Here is an 18,479-nt window from a genome sequence, read left to right on the forward strand (position 1 = left end):
TAGCTATTTTATGATTCCATTTATATGAAATGTCCAGAATATACAAATCTATAGAGAAAGAAAGTAGATTAGTGATTTCCTACGGCTGGGGATGGGGGCAGGCAGGGTGGGAATAAGGAGAAATGGGGAGTGATTATTGATGAGTGTGGGATTTCTTTTGGGGGTGATGAAAATGTTCTAAAACTGATTGTGTTGATCGTTGCCCAACTCTAAAAACCATCGCATTGTACACGTTAAATGAGTGAATTGTACGCAATGTGAATTGCATCTTAATAAAGCTTTTATATTAAAAAATATCCACTCTTTCCTTTTGCCTCATTGCATCCCTGAAAGCAAGATGGGTCACCAGCAGCTCTCCTGAAGCCATTCGTGAAAATTTGGCCAGGGTTCCTGCTCCTGCTGCATCTGCTCAAACCAGCACAGTCTGATTTCTAAATATGGCCTCAATATGTGCCACCAATATTTCTGTCAGCGTGCAAAGGATAGAGGCTTCATCAAGTTCAACTAGGTGGCCTTCCTTGAATGGACTGTCCAGGACATCTATCTCCCTGATTACAGAAACAAGGCTAGCTCTTCATATATAAAATAAAACAAAAATAAAAATAAAAATAAAAATAAAATACCCAGTGAAAAATCTTCCTCCCACCCTTATTTTCTATCCAAGTAGTTCCCACCACCACCTACCCCTTACCATGCATACACACACACACAAAGAGCGAACTACAATTGTTAGCTTCTTGTGTGATTTTCCAGAGTCCTTTATGCATGTACAAGCAAATATAAATACAGATTCTTTTCTACCCTTTTATATAAGAATAGTATATAATAATACTGTTCTGCCCTTAGCGCTGCATAATATTCGACTTTATGGATAAAACATAATTTGTTTAGTCTTCTACTGATAGAAATTTGAGTTGTTTCCAACCTTTTTAAAAACCATTACAAAGTGTTACACAGACAAGTAGGTCTATAGGATAAATGACCAGAAGTAGACTTTCTGGATCAAAATGTATATGTCTCCACAATTTCAATAGATGTTGCCAAATTGCCCTCCAAGGGTCCTGTAGCCGTTTACATGCCCCCCTGCAAAGGGGGAGGGAGGGTACCCAATCTTTGCCAGCCTGACAGGGTGGAAAGTATAACTTGGTGTACTTTAATTCAAGCATTTTTCAATATGTTTAAGAGCCATTTGTATTTCTCTGCTCATTTCTTTTGCCATTTTCCCATTAGCTGTATACTTTTCTTTCTGTTTCTAAAGATGCTTTATCTGTTAGGGAGACATTAGCCTTTGGTATACAAGTCGAAATTTTTCCTAGTTGGTCATTTGTCTTTTTGACATGCTTTTTCATCTGTGGACTTTCGGTTTCTTGGCCAGACCAAGCTCCCCCACCCCCCCCACCCCCACATACACACAAACAGCCCACAAGTCTTCACCTTAGACCTTGCTTCCCCTGGAACCATAGCAACTGAGCAGAATCCTCTTCTAAAAGGGAAAGAAATTTAAATCCACCTTTCCCACACATTCTTGGAGCTCCCACCATGAACGTCAAGAACTCACAGATTAATTAAACGGCTAAGCCAGGGTACCAGCTGTAACATCAAACAAGTATGTCCGAGGGATACAAACAAAGAACAAAGAAAGACAGGGAGGGAAAGATGAATTCTGGGGCAACTTCCTGGAGGAGGTAGCAGTTTTATACAGTGCCATTTATTGGGAAATGCCTGTGTTCTAAAGCAGAGGTTGAGAAGTGGTGGCAAACAGACTTGATTTTGTTGTCATTGTTGTTTTCAGTTGGCATCATTTAAAAACAACAAGATTTTTCATGCCAATCTGTATTTTGGACCTCACTGGCTCCCTCTAAGTCTCTTGAATGAGCCGTGCTTGCTCACACTCACTCTCTATGCCACGCCTTTTCCCTGGCACCTTCCCCTCCTCTTCTCACTCCCTTAGACAAGAACATCCTGCAGGGCTCAGCTGAGACCGCACCTCTGCCAGGAAGCCTCCCCAGAAGAGGTCACAGCTCATGCAAGGGCCCAGAGGAGGGACCGAGCTGGAGAGTCGCAGCAACCAGGAAGAGGCCAGTGTGGGTGGCTGGAGTGGAGGGGGCGGGGAGAGTGGAGGGATGAGGTCAGAGGGGTAATGGCTGCCCACTCCCTCCCCCACCCCGATGGTGGAGGGCTCTGTAGATCACAGTAAGACTTCAGCTTTTACTCTGAAGGAGGTGGGAGCATTGGAGGGCTTTGAGCAGACAGACATGGTCTGACTTAGGTTCTAACAGGATCCCTTTGGCTTCTGGAGAGAGAAGGTCCTGAGAGATGGGGGTGGCGAGGGTAGAAGCAAAAGACCCTCCACTTGGCAATCAGAGCTCATCCCCACTTAGTCTGGCTACTCAGAACCCAGTCCTGGACTGCTTTAAACCAGCAAAAGCTTTTATTTCTTTTGTTTTACGTTCCAGCTGACGGTAAACAGCAGACGCTGAAGCACCGTGGTGGTTAAGAACTAGGGCTCTGGGGTGAAGGCCAGTCTCCCCACTTATAACCAGGTGTTTTATAGCTTGTTCAAACCTCAATTTCTACATCTGTTAAATGGGGGTGAGAAATCATACCAGTCTCCTAGGGTGGCTGTGTTGTGAGTTAATCCAAGTGAAAGAACCAGTGCCTGGAGCAAGGTCAGTGCCCAATAAAAATTAGCTACTATTATGAAGTGTCTGTCTGCATTACCATAAGGAACTCTGTGTGTCACTTTAATCCCTGGCAGAAGCAGCCCCCAGGCAACCTCGGCTGGAGATTCGGGCCTCTGCTGGCCTGCCTCCTCCTCCTCTGTCTCCTGTTTCTTCTTCCTTCTCCCAGGTTTCTTGTGATTCTTGCAAGAGATCCTGCAGAGTCTTGCCATATGAACGCTCCCAAAGGACTCCAGCAAACTGGGCATTTCCTGCAGGTGGAGAGACTCTCAGAAGTGTGGGTGTGCAGGAGGGCAGGGCTGGGGGCTGGCAGAGCCCGGGAACCCGTGGCTCCTGCACACTGGAGGGGAAGAAATGGAAGCCCAGGAAGGTTAAGCCACTCAACTCAAGTCTCCCAAGTTCCATGGGGTACTTATCCCCCCCTGCAATTTTACTGAGATATATTCACAAACCATACAATCATCCACAGTGTACAATCAATTGTTCACAGTATCATCATATAGTTGTGCATTCATCACCACATTCAGCCTTTGAACACATTCATTACTCCAAAAAATAAGAAATAAAAATAAGAATAAAAATAAAAATAAAAGTAAAAAAGAACACCCAAAACATCCCATATCCCCATCCCCTCCTATTATTCATCCTTGGAATGCTTTGGTTACCTTTCATAAATTTTTAAGGCAGTCTCCTTATTTAAAAAAAAAAATGTAGGTAAGTGTAAAAAATGTCTTTAATAATCACCTTTAACGATCAATGTTGCCATCTGCCAACATTTCCCTGTCTACCCCACCCCCATCCCAACTTACCCTCCTTGCCTCTATTATTCACCAAAGCTTTGTTTCCACTTGACATACCACCTACTAGAATGAAAACTCAAAAAGACAGGGATTTGTGTTTGTTTTATTCATAGCTGTCCTAGTGCTTAAGATCATGCCTGGTACAGATTAAGTGCTCAATAAATATTTGTTAAAAGAATAAATAATGTCCTGCAATCTTTGCCTCCACCCCCAAGCCAAGGTAATTACTGTATCAGTTTGACTTTTTTATCCATCTAGACCAACATTGTCCAATACAATGTTCTACAATGATGGAAATATTCTATACCTCAGCCATCAGATATGCCAGCCACTTGCTACGTATGGCTTTTGGGCATTTCAATGTGGCTGATGTCACTGAGGAACTGAATTTTAAATTTTATTTAATTTCAGTTATTTTGCATTTAAATGTAAATAACCAAATGTGGCTAGTGGCTACCTATTGAAGGCGCATTTCTAGACTTTTTTCTTATTGCATTTACTTACATATGTGAACTTACAGACTGTTTTGCATTTTTGTGTTTTACATGAATTTCCGTGCTCTATGTACCCTTCTGCTACTTGTTTTCTTTGCTGAACACTATATCTTGATAATCTTTCATATTGGGCTGTATAGATCTGCTTCATTCTTTTTAACTGCTGCACAGAATTCCATAGTATGAAGGTACCATAACTTGTTTAGCTGTTCCCTATTGAGAGACATTTAGATGGCTTTCAATTTGCCCCTATTAAAAATTGTGCTGCAATGAATATCACTGTTCATATTTCCTGGGGCATAAGTATGGCCCTTCCTCTCTGGTGAATACAGTAATTATTAGTAGTAGTAGTATAATAATCACTTATACTTATTGAACCCCTATTTTGTGCCAGGTATTGTTTTAAGCCCTTAATGTGTATCACATGATTTAATTCTTAAGTAATTAATCCTTAATTAATTACTATACTCTAATAAGGGGAATTTTTTTTATTATTTCCAGAGTACAGGTGTAAAAACTAAGGCATGGAGAGGTTCAGAAATTTGCCCAAGTCACAGCCAGTAAATGGTAGAGCCGGGATTTGAACCCAGGCAGTCACCTCCAGAGTCTGCCTGTCCGTCTTCTGTTTCCCTATCTCCAAAGTACCTTACAGAAGATGAACATGTGGGCATGTGTCTTTCTTCCACAGAGCTGAACTGCCACCCCAGGGATCTCTTTTCACCCCTGGGCTCTGTGGGCTACGGAAGGGCATGCATCCCTAGAGCCTTTTGTGCTGGGTCTATCTTAGGAGCACTAACTCTTACGGACACCTCTTCCTCCTATAAGTTCCAGACCCCATCCATGTCACCCTCTCCGGCCAGCCATGTGCTCAGAGTGGTGTGGAAGTAACAGCAAGAGAGAGCAACAGGCGGACTTACGGAACCTACTGGAAAGTGATAGAGGCAGATTCGCTGACTGGAAACAAAGAGGCAAGGAATCAGGCAGAGCTTCCTGGAATCCAGGTGTAGGAGCTGCCAAAAACAGGCCTCCTCTCTTAGGAACAATTGAATGTCACTGGGGTAACCGAACACTGCTGCCGAGAGAGGCCTCCTGCCCACAGCCTCACAGAGCGGCCTGTGTGCACTGGGCCGGGCTCCAGGGGAAAACAGGGCCTGGCGAGGGGCCCTCCAGGCCATCTGAGGAGACACTGTGCAGTCCTCCTCCCCTTCCCCCGCCTCTGGCCTGGCCTCTGCTGCAGCAGGGAGGACAGGCCATAGGCTGGGGGGACGCCCAGGGTGAGTCTCAGGCAGGCAGATAGCTAGTGAGGAGGGATCTAGCCCAGCAGTTAAGCCCTGAGCTCAGAAGTCAGGATGCCTGGGTTCCAATCCAAGCTTTTTCCTTCTGTGTGACCCTGGTGTGTGGCATCACCGCAGTGAGACCCAGTCTTCCCATTCATAAAAAGTGAACAAAAATGGCTCCAACCTCACATGGATGTTATGAGAATCCAAATAAGATGGGGTTCGGCAAACCTTTTAGGTAAAGAATCACATAGAAAACATGTTAGCCTTTGAGGGCCAAACCATCTCTTGCACCTCTACTGACCACGGCTATTGTAGTGTGAAGGCAGCCTAAACAATAAGAAAAAATGGGGAGGATATGTCCCAATAAAACCTTAATTTTGGACATGGAAATGTGAATTTCATATGATTTTTGTGTGTCAAAAAATTCTCTTGATTTTTTTCACTTTTTTTAAAATTCAGTTTTATTGAGATATATTCACATACATACAATCATTCACAGTGTACAATCAGTTGTTCACAGTACCATCATATAGTTGTGTATTCATCACCACAATCAATTTTTGAACATTTTCATTACTCCAAAATAAAAAATAAAAATAAATAAAAATAAAAGTAAAAAAGGACACCTAAAACATCTCATCCCCCCCCATCCACCCTATTTTTCATTTAATTTTTGTCCCCATTTTTCTACTCATCTGTCCATACACTGGATAAAGGGAGTGTGAGTCACAAATCACAAAGTCACACCATGTAAGCAACATCAAGGCTACTGGGTTGCAGTTCAACAGTTTCAGGTATTTCCTTCCAGCTATTCCAATACACTAAAAACTATAAAGAGAGATCTATACAGCGCATAAGAATACTCTCCAGAATGTCCTCTCAACTCTATTTGAAATTTCTCAGCCACTGAAACTTTATTTTGTTTCATTTCACTTCCCCCTTTGATTCTTTTGATTTTTTTTTTTTAACCATTTAGAAATGTAAACATTCTTAGCTTGAGGACCTTACAAAACAGATGGTAGGCTTAGCACACAGCTGGTCCATATAAGTGCTCCTGTCACTAGCGATTATCATATTGAGGGGGCGCAGAATTTGTGAAAATACAGTACAAGACTTTAGCAGGTAAAATCATAATACCTAACATTCATTCCTTTCTATGTGCTAGGCCCTGTCCTAAACAATATACTTGTATCTGTGTTTTAATTAATCATAATAATCCTATTATCAGACCCATTTTATAGATGAGGAAAGAAGATGCAGAGAGGTAAAGTAAGCCCAGGACTGGGACTCCCACCCAGGGAATCTAGTTCCAGAACCCATACACACAATTTGTCGTATCATACTTTATTTAAGTCCTCCTTAATAGATATTTAGGTTGTCTCCAATTTTTCACTCTCAATATTGCAAAGCACATGCTCAATTATCCTTGTCTGTTTGTTTCTTAAGATAAACACCTACACCTGGAACTTGCAGGTCAAAGAGCATAAACTTGAGAACTCTCAATAAAATTCATTTAGGCAGGTGGTAATCATGGGAGCATTCTTTTTTTGGGCAGTGCAGATGGTGGTTAAAGCTGGCTTTGAAGTCAAATAGATCAGGGTTCAAATCCTGGCTCAGCTAATTAGGGGCTCTATAATCTTGGGCAAATCACTTCACCAGTTTGGGCTTTTGCTGGTCATCTGTAAGGCCCTGCCTCCATTAAATCCCAAGGCAGAGGTGATTATAATACCTTCCTCATAGGAGAGTTGGGATGATTAAAATTATAATCACTTGAAGAAGTGGGGTTCCCACTTCTCCTTTTCCCCAGGAAGATTATCAAAACAGAAAGTTAGGAAAAGGAACCATGGCCCCAAACCTGGAACCTACAGAGTCACTGGGATGAGCAGAAGCATGGATATCAGAGTACAAGCTCAGTGTCCTAGTTGAGGATCTTTAGATCATAAGTAACAGAAGACACTCAAACTAGCTCAAGTGAAAAGAGCAATTTATCACAAGCTGTATTACTCAGGAGTGTTTTGGTTGTAAGTGACAGAAATCCAATTAAAATCAGTTTAAGCAAAAAGAGAAGTAGACTGGCTTACTTAATTGAAAAGGCCAGGATGAATACCAGCTTCAGGTACAGCTGAATCCAAGGGTTGAAATGATGTCCCAAGAACATGTCCTCCATCTCCACCTCTGCTTTCCACTCTCGGTGCTGAGTTTCCCCTCGGGGGGACAAGATCGCCACCAATAACTCCAGCCTCTCAGCAACCACAGGACCAGCGTCTTCTCATTGGTGCCAACAAAATATCCCAGAATCGAATCTCATTGGCTCTCACAGGTCATGTGTCCATTTCTGAACCAATCACTGTAGCTAGAGGGGATAAAATGCTGTTATTGGGTCAGCTAGAGCCAATCAGAGATGGAACCAGCTTTGACAGAATCCCACAGACTGAATGGGAGGGGGGTGGTGGTGCCCCAGGGAAAATAGAGGTGCTGTTTCCAGAAGAAGAAAGAGTAGAGGACATAAAGGTAAAGACAATGGGTTTCCGCCATACCGCCGAGCTGTCCTTATAGGAGGATCCCTGTTATCACACTGAACATAAGAGCAGGAAAAGCAGTGGCCTCCCATATTTCCAGAACTGGCACCTGAGAAGTCATCAGGAATCGTTGCAGCCCATTCTGTGTCCCTTTGTCACTCTGCCCACAGATTCCCTCACCTATGCTTCTCTCCTTTCCTTCTCTCTCTCTCTCCCCCCTTCCCCAAGGCCGTGACCAAAGATGGCCACCTCATAGCACTTGACTTCACAACCCCTTCCTTTAAGCAGCAGCCCACGAGAATCACTAGAGTCTATTCCCAAATTCCCAAGAGACAGGATCTGATTGGCCTATCTTGGGTCAGGTGTCCATCCTTGTCCTGTCAACTCTGGCTGGAGCTTGGGGTCATGTAGCTTGTTTGCATGGCTTCCTGGGGTGCCCACACAATGTGGAGGAAGCAGTTTCAAAGAGATGAGGCCACCATGGGCTGAGAAGATATTACCTAATGTGCCCATGATGCTCTGCAGTTGAATGAGGTTATCTACAAAGAGATGGCAGATAAGTTGCAAATGCCAGGCCTGAAGCTAAGAATTTGTTACTTTGGGACGGGACTGAGCCTTGCATCTGGGGTGTGCTGAGGCTAGTTGGATGGGCAAGTGGACCAGCTGTCAGGATAGGACCCAGGAGGGGCCAGGAGGAGCATTCAATCAGAGCAGGACAAAGAGAGCCTGATCCCACTAGGAAGCCACGAGAACTCCCGTGATCCCCAAGCAGTCCCATCACTTTTAATTCCATCTATTCCTCTATAGCTCCCATCCTGACCTCCCCATGAGCTCCAAACTTGGGGGTCCACCTGCCACTTTGACGTCTACTAGGAATCACAAATGTAACTTTGGATTACACACACACACACACACATACACACACAATCCTGTTTTTCTCTTACTACACACCTGGTTGCTCAAGCCAAAAACACTCATTAGAGTCATTCTCAATTTTTTACACCCACTCACTTTTCACAGCCAACCCATCACTCAATCCTGCCCAGCCTCCTGCACAGCTAGAGGTGGATCTGCCAGGATTTTAATGAAGTGTGAGTGCAGAGCCCTTCCCGAGCCCAGCCCTTTCTAAAGCTCTGGCAATGTATTTGCAAGGTCGTGTGCTTCTGTAAAATCAGAGATGAGGTATTTTGACAACAATCACAGCTAAGACCACTGATTCTCCAGCTTCCCTGCATTACATGCTCTGGTGTCAGGGGGCATTTTCGGGATTGGCGAAGGGGAAGCTGAATGGGGGATCCATTCAGTTTGGCTCTCATGGGAAGTAATCTTGTAGCTCTCAATCTCTTCTGTGCACAGGGAAGGTACTGCTAGCTGTCCTGGCCTGGGATTGGCTTCCAGGGATCCTACTGCCCACTCTACTGACACTTCCAGTGTGGAGACAAGAGGGTTCCAGGCCAGAAGTCAGACTGCTAAGGATGCTGGAGCAGAATGGGAGTGGGAAGGAGACCTAACATTTCCTGGATATTTTTATTCTGCTTGCATTTTTTTTTTTTTTTTTACCCTGGGCCAGCATTTACCATTTCAAAAACTAGAAATTAAATTTCAAAAGTCAGTGGAACAATTGGGTTAGACATTCTTTTAAGTGCATGAAATAAATAAATCTAATCTGGCAAACCTGGCCCTTGCTCAGATAGTCTTGGAGAGGCTGCTGGGACAGTGAAGAAAGAAATGTCCTTGAAAGCTGTTATTAAAGCGTTAGAAGGTGATCTGGGACTCAGCATCACAGAGCTGGAGGGACAGTCAGACTTCTTCCTGTCTGCTTTCCTGCTGCCAAGCATCTCGCTCAGCCCAGCCTGATGTTTCAAAAGATTTCTAGGAAGGGAAACCTGATACCAGCTGTACCCCCTTGAAGTTCTTTTGAATGTCTGCTTCAAGTGCGTCAGCCTGCCTCCTTTTATTCAAAAGCGGAAGGTAAAGTACTGCTGGCAAGCTTGAAAGGACCTCAAAGATGGTTTTGTCATTTGCTTTCCAAGTCAGGAGGCTGATTTTCCAAGAGGAAGAAGGATTTTTTCAAGGTCACACGCAGTCAATTGGTGACTGAAGAGGGAGTCCCCAGGAATTCCCCAGGGATTCCCCTGGGCCTGCAGTTCCTCTTGGTTTGGGATCCTTTAAATGCTCCCATTCTGTCCAGTGCCTCCAGGCTGTCCTATCCAAAGGGTCTTCCCTGATTCTCAAACAGTTAGCACTGGGAGATCTATGAAAAAATGAACTTGACATCCATGGTTCGTAAGTCTGGGGAATGCAGCATTCTATACCCTCCACCTGCAGATTGACAGAGCAGCTTTAGTGGATTAAAGGTTCTGAAAAGTCCTGCGCTAAAGAAAAGTACTTTTTTCTTAAAGTTACAAAAATGACTTTTATTTAAAAAGATTGTTTTTTCCCAAAAACATAATTTCTGGAATCAGTTCTAATTCTCACTCTTCCACCTCCTAACTAGGTGACTTTGGGCAAATCACATAATGACTCTGAGCCTGAGTTTGCTCATCTGTAAAACAGGGATATTAAAATAGTACCCATCCCACAGAGTTGTCATGCAGATTACTATTACAAGTCCACAATCACTTATAAGAAACCAGTATCCTCAAATTTTGAAATGTTTAGATTTTAGACAGGTAAAGTGGTTTACACGTCATATACTTTACAGCACCCCATAATCTAACGGACGGACATGAAACATGAATATTCACACAAAGTGGGAAAAACAAGACTAGAAATTACATCAGGAGTTGCCCCCAAATGAATTTCTGTGCTAGACTTTTGGAAAATTTTGTTTTTATAGTCTGTCCTTTTTTTTTTTTTAAATTCAGACTTGTGGATAAAGGAATGAGCAGTTGCAATGAAAATGAGAGCTACTATTTATTGAGCATTTACTCAGTGCCAGGCCATGTTCTTCAATGGATTAACTCATTGAATCTGCAAGACAACCTCATATGATAACTACTGTTGTAACCCCCATCAGGCAGATGAACAAACTAAGGCACAGGGGGGCTAAGTAACTCACTCATGTGACAGAGCTGGGATTAAACGAGATAATGTTTATGAATCGTTCAGCACATTGCATGACATGTAATCATCCCGTAAATGTTAGCTACTGTTATCATTATCAATATCACCCTCATCAATGATGGAAGAATCTTGACTGACTTATATCTTCTTCTTTCTAATGTGCAGTTTCTCATTTTACTAAGATGAAAATATTCTATGTGTGGGAAAAAACAACAACAGAAACATGTTTTTCAAAACATGAAACTCAGTTTCTGAATTGAGGCTGATCTCTCTGTCATTCTACTGACTCCCTCCATAGGCCTGATGCTGGCCCAGGCAGAAATGGATTTGTTTCCTCAAAGTTGACTTCTTTGGGCACAGCCGGGCCAGACTCCCTGTGGCACACACTGCCCTGAGCAGCCCTGCAGGGGCACAGCTACAGGAAAGAACTTGCTATTCAGCTGCAAACTGTGCATTTAGCTGACAGCTTCCAGCTGTGGTGTGTTAGGGATCTGCCTTAACTTTCAAGTCAGGGACATGCAGTGGGTGACTGAGCAGTGGGGTGCTAGGGCCTAGTCACATTTGCCCAAAATGTGACTCCTCTCATAGTCTTTGCTCTGGAGCTCCCCTTGAGTTGACCAAGACTTTGTCAGATTTGCACTACAGTCCAAGCATCCCCTGTTCAATTCTGCCTTCTCCCATATTTATCTTTCACAGGCATAGCCCTCCTCTACCTCCCATAAACCTCTTCTGCTCCTGCATATAGCATAAAATTTGCTATTTTAACCATTTTTAAGTGTACAACTCAGTGGCATTAATTACTTTTACAGTGTTGTGTTACCATCACCACCTTCCATTACTAAAATTTTTCATCACCCAAAACAGAAACTCTGTGCCCATTAAGTGGTAACTCTTCATTCCTGCCCCTCTCTGGCAACCTCTAATCTTCTGTTTCTATGAAATTTGCTTTTTCTAGATATTTCATATGAATGGAGTCATACAATATTTATTGTTTTGTATCTGCCTTATTGCACTTAGCCTAATGTTTTCAAGGTTCTTCCATGTCATAGTGTGTATCAGAACTGCACTCCTGTTTATGGCCGAATGATAGTCTATCGTATGGATTGACCATATTTTGTTTATCTATTTACCTGTTGACGGACACCTGGGTTGTTTCCACCTTTTGGCAATTTTGAACAATGCTGCCATGAACACTGATGTACAGATATCTTCCTAACCCCATCTTAGATCTGCTTCTGGGAGGACCTGAACTGATGCACCCCACAGTCATCCCCACTCCACCTCCACATCTTCCCTGCCCACAGAACCTTGATTTGGGGCTCAGCTAAGGGGTAGAAATACCTTGATCTTTGGAGAGTGGGTCATTCTCCAACCCCAGCAGGTAAATCGTGACTCATCTAAAGCAGGCATAGGAATTCCATTCTTCCTCAGCAGCGATCAGTCCGGGATGGACACATGATTCAGCTCTTAGCCAAAGAAAGGTCAGGGCACATCTGCTGGCTTCAGATCATTAATAACAAGATAGAGCCTTCTGAGATGAAATCTTTTTATCCCTGTCCCTTCCTTCCAGCTTTGACCACTGTCCTGTGATGAAATGAGGTGTGGCACTGCCATAGCTCTCTTGAGGCAATGAGTCTGAGGACAAAAGCCAACTGCTAGAGGTGGCAGAGTGGAAGTGTGAGAAGAACCTCGGTCCTTGATAACATGTCTGAGCCACGGAAACAACTTTGGAGCTGCCAATCTACAGAGCTTTTGTTATAAAATAATTAAGTTTCTTCTTTGCTTAAGCCCTGTTAGTCATGCTGTCACTTGCAGTTGAAAGTATCATAACCAATACAGTCACCCGCCCCCCAAAGTCTTATTCCAAAATGCCTTCCCCAGAGTTAGCACACCCTTGAAGATGAAGTACTCAAGAGTTCCAGTTGAGGTATTTGAAACTTTTACTGGAGGAGAGATGCTCAGAAAATCCTATGTCCAATTTGCCAACGCCCAACCATGACAAATTCCCCTTCTTCAATCCTTCCCTGCTCTTGGAACAAAGTTCAAACTCCTTACTTGCAAGGACCTGCAAGATCTGGCCCCGGCTGTCTCTTGCATCTTCCATGACCCTCCCTGCTTCACATTTAGACTCCAGCCAGACTGATCTACCTAGTAGGTCTCTAATATCCTATCAAACCTCTAAGCCTTTGCATGTGCTAATTCAGCTCCTTCTTCTCCCAGTTCATCTGGCACTCTTCTCATCCTTCAGGTCTCAGCTCAGATGTTGCCTCCTCCAGGAAGCCTTCCTTGATTTCTAAACTGGATTTAGTAACCCCTTGGGGCTCCCATTGCACCCTGTGCTTTTCACTGCAATAACACTTATCAAACTGGATTGTAATGATCTGTTTTCATGACTAGAGGGCTTGTCCTTGCTCTCTGCTACTATGTCAGCTCTTTTCCCTAACTGCTGGCCCTGCTGACCAAAAGCTATCTTAGGCCTATGGCCAAATGCTTTGCTGTGGACTCAAAGAGGCAGCCACTTTTCATAAACCTTTCCACAAGACACCCCCTTTGCAGTCTTTAGTTCATGGCTGGACATGCTTGATTTCTCAATGGGACTGGTGACTCTTTCTCTAACCCCCCAAGTCCTCTTCTGAGCCTTCACTTCCCCCCAGTTGTGGGACATCTAGTTCCCATAATAAATTGCTTATTCTGTGATACAGTGATTCTGCTTCCCTGACTGATACACAGCCCAGGGACAGACAATATTCCCTAGCTTTGGGGGTGGAGACATGCTCCAGGTCCCCTTACAGAAAAATCTACTGCCTCATCCACAGCCCTGGTGCAGTCCTGGCCAATGAGAGTCTGCTCCAGGATTTTGGCTGGAATAATTGGAAAGCCATAACAGTCTTTCCACTACTGTTGCTGAGCTGGTTGGGCCGAAGCTTGGAGCTGCTGGTGGTCATCTTACCACGCTATAAAAAAGGCCTGCCTGATTTATGGTCATTACTGAGAACAGAATTAAAAGCTGTGGATTTTAAAGCACTTGGATATCTTGTGTTATTTTTCAGTAGGGTAGGAATTCTTTTAAAAATGCATTGTAAATGAAAGTTGTGCATTACTGGGTTCCTTTTACTCCTTGAATGTTTTTTATTTTTATTTTTTAATTCAAATGAAATTCTTCTGTGTCCTTCGCTTTGAATATGCAGATGGTTCAGTTTAGTAGCAGGCAGATCAGTTAAGTGATTTCCTATCCTCTATAACAGATCACTGATTGTATGAATCAATCTGATGAAATTATTTTAGTTTAATAATATAGGTATTGTTAGCTTCTTCATATGCAACCATTTTTTGTTTACTTTAAATCTCAGAAATTATTTTTATTTCTTCCTTTTTTTTTTTTAAAGTAACAACTTTTAAATATTATTCTTTGGATTTTAAATTGTTTCTTAATGAGAAAATGTATTACATATTACTCTTTTTAGAAGTTACTGGGTAATATTCTTCTAAGTATTCTACAAAATATTTCAGCTGATTTAAAAGAGCTGGCATTAAAATTTGTTGGGTTTTCACCTAATTCACTTGTTTTTATTAATCTGGATTTTACTAATTTTTTTCCTTTTCAGCATAACTTGGGAAAAAAGTGGTTTTTATTTACTAAGTTCCAAGTTTAATATATTAATTCTCTGAAAATAGTTAAAGAAATTGAAAAGCCTAATTATGAATAAGTATCTTTTAAATAACAAAATATATTAGCTCATAATGACTAAATTTTCGTGAATAACTTAAATGTCAGTCAGATACCCAAGATAATGGATTTTAGTTATTTGCCATCTATAACTTCTTTGAATTGGTGGCATTTACTATTATGTCATTAGAAATTAGAAGTTGGTAATAAAACAGTCTCTAGAATTTTTCCAATTATACGTCCTTGTTTTTTTGAAATAGATGAAACAATTTGATACAAGATACAGAATCGTGGCTCCTAAAATTTATCCCACATCTAATTAATTTTTGAAAAAACAAGTTTTAAGCTAGTATTTGGTTAATGAGACAGGTTTATGATGATTATTTTGCAATTCTGACATTGCCTTCCTCATGATGCACAGATATTGAGAGGAAAAAGATGGTAGTCGAGTTCTGTTATATCCTATTCTGCAGTGTTACTTCTGGACTACTGTATGCCAGCCATTTCCTGCCACTCATTACTTCAATACCATACGATGAGTTTCTCAAAATTAAGATTATTGTCTAATAGTAATAGCTCTTATTCCATCTTTCTTTTTCCGCTGCCAGGCTGGAATTCTTTTGTTTTGTTTTCCTCCCCATTCTCTTTGTCATCATTATGCCATTTCTCCTTAACCATTAGAAATATAAACTTCATGGATCCTTCATCTTTTTGCCATTCCCTTGTGTTTTGTTCTGTGCCAGCTAATAAGAAAACAATGTAGTACAGGTGCTTTTAGATTGATTGAAATTTATTTAGAAAATAGTAACTTTACATTCCGGAGATGTCATACTTACTATTAAAGTGAATGGATTTTTTAGAGTTCAGTAGGAAACTGTTGAAATGATTGATTTTGATCTAATAAAATGGGTAAATATTTTTATAGTCAGAGGCTCTGGTGGTAGAGCCCAGCAATGTTTTTTTGTTTTTTTTTTATTTCTTTATTGAATATAATTGAATACAATAAACTGAACATATTTAAAGTGTAAAAAAAAAAAAAAAAAGGGCCTGCCTGAGACTGAAGCCAACAAAGAGGAAAGCAGAATGAAGAAAGATAAAGGCACAGATTCCACACAATGTCAGTTGAGCGTCTGCAGATAAGTTTGCCTGAAGCGAAACCTACCCCTGGCCTTTGTCCTTTTGTAGCTTAAGCCAGTATGAGTTGTGGGTCCATACCTCTCAGCTGAAGGAGTCCTGGATAATATGGGTGAACAGTAAATATCTATTGAATGACTGAATGGACACATGGATCCTGAATTGCCATTGTCTATTTACTTCTTTTTTAATTCATTTTATCTGTTTTTTTTCCTTCTAGAATAAAGAAAAAAGGAAAGGATTTAGAGGGATGGTATCATATACAAAATGATAGTAGAATCCTAGGAAGGAATTTCAGTTATCATCTAATTTAATTCATTACCTTTATAGATGGGGAAACTGAGGCCCAGAGGGGATATGATTTGCTCAGGTCACATGGCCAGGTTCTGTTAGAACCAAGATTAGAGGCCATTTAGAGACCTGAATCTAATCATGAGGAAACATCAGACAAACCCAAAATGAGGAGCATTCTTTTCTAGAAAAAGGAAAGGAGGGAATAAATATTCTTCAGAATGTCAATGTTATAAATGTTATAAGAAACAAGGAAAAGCTGTTCCAGATTAAAGGATACTAAAGATACATGACAACTAAATGCAATAGCTGACTCTAAAATGGATCCTGTACTGGAGGAGAAAAAAAAAAACAAAAAAAACAAAGCACTTTAGGACATTTATTCGATCAGCTGACAAAATTGGAATATGAACTGTAGATTAGATAAAAGTATTTTACCACTGCTAAAGATTCCAAGATTGCCTAACTATACTGTGCTTATGTAAGAGAATATCCCTATTCCTAGGAAAAACACACTGAAGTATACAGGGGCCATGATGTATGTAACTTACCTTTAGCGGTTCAAAAAATAATGTATACACACAGAGCAAATGATAAGGAACGTGAGGAAAATATTAATAATAGGTGATTTGGGGTAAATGGTATATGGGTGTTCTTCATCCTATTTTTATTTTTGCAGCTTTTCTGTAAGTTTGAAATTATTAACAAATGAAAATTTTAAAGATAAAAATTAAAATATTAGAGACCAGACCCCAAAGCCAGCCGACTCCCACCTTCTGCAGTGTAAATACTTAGAACCTTCAGAACTTACAAGGAAGTTTATAAAACCCAGACTGTGGTAGTAGGATCCTGACAAATCATTAATGCTTCTCTTGTGCAAAGTGGGAGAGACCTGACCAGCTCCAGAACCAGAATAATCTCTGAGAAGTGATTAGGCACTAATCACTTAATGCCTAAATGAGAAGGCAGCCTTTTTGATTCTGTCCTCCCTGCCCTAAACTTCTACAGTCCAGAGGTAGATCCATTAAGGTGCTTTGGTTTGGAGGTAACAGGATACGCAATCAAGAAGGCCTTAAATGACTAGGACATTTATTATCTCAGGTAATAATAAAGCAGTGGGTAGGCTGTTCCAGGATTGGTTATTTTGGAATCTCAGTGGCTTTGGGGCAAAGAGTCAGCTTCTTGAGGATTACCTTGATCTTTCCCTCATGATCTCAAAATGGCTGCCACAGCTCCAAATATCACACCATGGCACAACAATGTCCTAAGGCTTGAAGAATACGTTTATATGCATGTGTGTATGAGAAAGAAAAGTGGTTTGGGAAAGAAAACTCTCTTTTAATAGAGAGGAAAATCCTTCCCAGAAGCCTAGGCCAGATTTCCTTTGATGCCTCATTGGTCAGCACTAAGTTCCATGCAAAGAGAGATAGAAATTGCCTTAGATGAGCTGGCTTAGAACAATCAGAATTCATCCCCTTTGCCTGGCACATTATGTCCTTCCCCCTCCCCAACTGTTTCTGTTTGCAAAGAAGAAGGGGAATAAAGCAATCAATAGTGTCTGCTTCGTGGCTTTGGTGATCTTGCTGAGCAAGGTGCCTTGGATCTCCTTTTGTGATCTGGATCAAAGAACCATTTGGACCCACAAGAATGCCAAGAAGCCTAGAACACCCTGAGTGTAAGGGGGTGATTTATGGCCTATATCAGGGATTCTATGCTGGGCACTGTTTGCCTTTGCCTGTTCAGCATCCATTCCCGCTATGTGTCATCACAACACCCAGTATTTCTTGGGGGAACCACCCTTCCCCCATTCCCAGTTTCTGAGGTTCTGGTGGGGCTGTCTCTACCCCTTGATTCTACCAGTAGGCATGTGACCAGGCCCAAACATCACCTTCTTTGAGTGACAGTGATTGATTCAGAGATAAGCCCATGACTTTAAGTTAGTCCAATCAGAGTCAGTGCTGGGACTTCAGCAGAGTTTCTAGGAAATGACTATCTCTTTCCCATCAGACATAACTGGCAGGATGCAGGCCTGGACCTGCTGGTTATCACTTTGCCATTAATTGGAGACTGAGAATAGAAACAACTCATTAAAGAGCAAAGTCAAGAGACGGTGACAGACTGTGTCTGGGTAACCTCATCTGAGTTCCTGGATCCAGCCAGGCCTGAAACCAATATTCTTCAGTTCCTTAAGTTAGTGCTTTTCAGTCATTTAAGCCGATACATTGCCTTATCGAGAATCCTAAGTTTCTCATCCTTCTGAAAAGTATGTTGTTGGGGATTGAAGCATGTCCCCCATAAAAGACATGCTCAGGTCCCAACCCCTGGTCCTATGGGTGGAAAGCCATTTGTAAACAGGACCTTAGAAGATGGGCTCAAACTGAATGAGTGTGGGCCTTAATCCAATAGGGCTGAAGTCCTTATGAGCAAAGGGAATTGGACATGGAAAGAGAAGCGGGGGTGCAGCCAGAAGTCAATGGAACCCGAGAGAAAAAGAAGATACTGCCATGTGCACTCCATGTGAAGGAAAATCCAAAGAACCCCAGCCAG

General features: G+C 41.9%; 1 pseudogene; it reads left to right on the forward strand.

The window, feature by feature from the left end:
• Positions 1 to 337: 337 nt before the first annotated feature.
• On the forward strand, positions 338 to 508 carry LOC119515782 (annotated as a pseudogene).
• The last annotated feature ends 17,971 nt before the right edge of the window (positions 509 to 18,479 follow it).

The sequence above is a fragment of the Choloepus didactylus genome, chromosome 19 (assembly GCF_015220235.1).
Source record: "Choloepus didactylus isolate mChoDid1 chromosome 19, mChoDid1.pri, whole genome shotgun sequence".
Classification (NCBI taxonomy): Eukaryota; Metazoa; Chordata; class Mammalia; order Pilosa; family Megalonychidae; genus Choloepus; species Choloepus didactylus.